Genomic DNA, 3,737 nt, shown 5'->3' with positions numbered 1-3,737 from the left:
TGTTATAAATAATGTATAATTTTAACTGTATTTCAATATTTGGTTTTATATTAATAAAAAAGGGTATCCCGATTTTAATAATTTATATTTATTTAAAAATTGTTTGTATATAATAAAGTTGTCTGTAATAAATAATGTATATTTATTCCACAAATGTTATCAAAAAAAATGTGATATCCTTAACCATAGAAATTTAAGGTAACTTTTTCGAACAATATTAATATAATAATACTAAAATAAAATCTAATATTTAAATATAAAATTACTGGTTACACACTTTTTCAGATATTCTTCGTTATAAGGAAAAAACAATCACGAGTTACCTCTTTGCATGCCTATCATCATGTAATTATGGCAATAACATGTTGGGCATATTTAAAATTTATAAAAGGTAANAACATGTTGGGCATATTTAAAATTTATAAAAGGTAAGAAATAATTTTATAGAATTTATAAGGGTGAGCAAAAATGATGTATTTAATAAGATAGTATGATAAAGTTGAATGATATTTTCTAGTATATTTTTCCTTTTTATGTGTGAAAATATAGTTATTTAAATATATATGTACACATGTTTATTTGTAGGTGAACAATTACTTTTCGGTGGTCTTCTTAATTCATTTATCCATGTTATTATGTATAGCTACTACTTCTTATCAGCATTAGGACCTCATATGCAAAAATATTTGTGACGGAAAAAGTATTTGACTCGTATGCAAATTGTTAGTTAAAAATATACTACTGAAATATAACATTTATTGTATTAATATGTTTATTTTATATTTTTTAAAGGTTTAATTTCTTATAATAATGACATATGAAGCAGGATTGTATGTGTTTGATTGCAAGTTTCCTAAATTATTTGTGATGTACGTAAATTCTGATTTTTTCTGAAAGTGATTCGGATAATCGGCGATTCGGATGATCGGAGTTCGGATAATTGGAGTTCTACTGTAATATGTTTATTTTATATTTTTTAAAGGTTTAATTTCTTATAATAATGACATATGAAGCAGCATTGTATGTGTTTGATTACAAGTTTCCTAAATTATTTGTGATGTACGTAATCGCTGATCTCACTTTATTTTTGTATTTGTTTATTATGTTTTATATAAAATTATACAATCAACAACCTCAATTAAAAGAACATGTGAATTAATAATTGATTGTTATTAATTAGTAATTAATTTTATTAGTAACATTAATTTCTTATAGTTATTCTAATTTAAGTAATTCATTTTAAATGTTACCATAAGTTTCAGTAGTCTAAAAACTGAACTTCAACATTCATATAATGAAAAAAACTATTGTTTTGGCATAGAATTTAATTTAAAATAGTCGATAAATCTTTGATTAAGAAGCAACACATCTATATCATTTTTGTTAATTTTATTGGTGAGGAAAAATAGTTTTCTATGTAATTTAAAGTACTTGTGATGATTTTTTATTATTTGATTACAGCGATGCTTATTGATTTTATAAAAAATTTGAGATCTTATTCAAATACCTGGGAAATATTAAATATTATATTACTAACGCATTTTGACCAAAATGTAAGATAGTTGGGTTTGTTTCTTAAGCGATCAAATATAGCAAAATGTACAATATAACTCGTTGTATATAAATCAAGTAATTTATTAAAAAAATTGTGCAGTTAAAACTGATAAAGACTACAAACGAAGTATGTATTGATTGTAATTTATATGTATTTCTTAATATTTTAAATGCATCATATGGTGTAGGTAACACAATTTTAAATAGTCAGGGCAGGATTTTGAATTTGTAACATGTAATATGTTAAACCAAATGTATCAATTTTAATATTGCTTGATAGAGGATTCATTGACAATGACACTACTAACATTAGAAACCAAATATTCATTGTCTAATGTCTACATGTCTAATTCTATCAGCAATTTCATCTGTAGTAGATTTCAGAACATTAAAAGTAGATGATTTTGAGGTACTCAAATTTAATTCGCTTATTATAAACTCTTCAAAATTAGTACAGGATACACTACTATTTTTAAGATCATTAATTTCAGCTAAAAAATGTGAAATTAGTAGTTTTAATTCGGAAATAGCTCATAAACCTTTTTGACATGATAGACAAAAGTATTTCTACATTTGATTTCATAAAGAAATCATTTTTTCTCACTGACTATGTGCTTAAAAAACTAACACAAATTTTATTGTTATGTCTAATTAAGCAAATTTTAAAACTAATACAAGCGTACGTATACAAATATTTGATAGAAAAAAACAACTTAACAATATCACTATCAGTATACAACTATAATACTTTTTTTTAAATATATTTTTTTGATCTATGCGACAAGTACATGATAAATTTGGAGTAGTACTATACATTTAAATGTTAAAAATATTTTACATTTAATTTTTTTAAATTGTTTTAGATAGATTTTTTAATATAAATTAAACATAATTAAATTCAAAAGTATAAGTCATTTTCATGTAAAAAGTTACACACTTCCAAATTATAGTAATCACGAAAAGATAGCGTTTTCTTCTGTCCTATTCTCACTACGTATTTCATTGTTTAATACCGTAAAATTATACATGAAAATTCAAATTTTTACGAACTTTAAAATGCTACAGAATATTTACTACTGAATATTAATAAGATATTTTTTTACTAAAATTTTTCTTAAATTCTATTCTACAAAATAGCTATCTTAGATTTTTTTTTTACATTTTATTTAAAATTTAAAAATAATTAATATTTTTAATAAAATGTAAAAAAATTAATTATTGAGATATAGCTATAGACCTAACGTNTTAATATTTTTAATAAAATGTAAAAAAATTAACTATTGTGATATAGCTAAAGACCTAACGTATAACTATTATTAAAAAAAAATCAGCTAAAAATATTAACTGGATCAAAAGTTATTTAATTTGTCAGTAGTGCTGGGCCACCCTGTATATAAGAACAAAATTAATGTATATAATATTTTCAATTAATATTTATCTAATTTATCTATGTTATGTCATTAAGTAAGTCAAAGATAGAGTACAAAATAGTCGAGTCAAAACAGAAAAAGAACAAGGAATGTAACGATTTTGGCCAACACTCAATTATTTTAATCCAAATTTCAGTTCACCTACCTGTTTGTTTTCTGGCACAAAAAACTTTTAAATTATTGATCACAAAAATTGTAATTTTGATAAAATTAACATACCTTGGTTTTCTCTTGACCTTTCACATATTAAAATTATAAAATTGACCCCCAAAAAAAGGGTGTCCCTATATCTAAGTATTTTGAAACCGATCTTAAAAATTATTTTGATAACGCGTATTTTTCATTTTTGAATGTGTGCAAGCATTTATATTTGCTTAGATTTTATCATAACTGTAAAAAAAAATAATAATAGAATGTCACAAGATAGTTAAAAATACGGAGAAGGTAATACAATACTGGAAAATCTAATTTTTAACCTGAATAACTTTTACAATGACTTAATTAAGAAATATTTTTCTACATTTAAGTGTAAAAAACTATAAATTTATACCCAAATTTTCACAAAATCAAACTTTAAAACACCATAGCATCTTGAATTTATAATCAAGCTAAAATATGATTCAATTAGTAGTTGCATGTGATAGTAAGTCTGGTCACATTTTACCGACATTTCTTTGTTTTGTTGTTGAGACACCGTTATGTTGCGTAGTAGTAGTAACAGTATGTGTAGTGCACCAATGCAGACAGCCATCA

General features: G+C 23.4%; 1 long non-coding RNA gene across 2 annotated transcripts; it reads left to right on the top strand.

Annotated features, from left to right (window-relative positions):
• The first annotated feature begins 290 nt into the window (after window positions 1–290).
• On the top strand, window positions 291–1,016 carry LOC126895911 (uncharacterized). Of its 2 annotated transcripts, none has more exons than XR_007701738.1 (3): window positions 291–391; window positions 586–722; window positions 983–1,016. It is a non-coding gene; the product is annotated as an uncharacterized LOC126895911 (long non-coding RNA). The 2 variants fall into 2 exon arrangements; XR_007701737.1 differs by lacking the exon at window positions 983–1,016 and adding an exon at window positions 793–850.
• The last annotated feature ends 2,721 nt before the right edge of the window (window positions 1,017–3,737 follow it).

This window comes from Daktulosphaira vitifoliae, unplaced genomic scaffold (assembly GCF_025091365.1).
Source record: "Daktulosphaira vitifoliae isolate Bord-2020 unplaced genomic scaffold, ASM2509136v1 Scaffold_1, whole genome shotgun sequence".
Taxonomy (NCBI): Eukaryota; Metazoa; Arthropoda; class Insecta; order Hemiptera; family Phylloxeridae; genus Daktulosphaira; species Daktulosphaira vitifoliae.
This window is presented reverse-complemented; position numbering and strand designations above follow the sequence as displayed.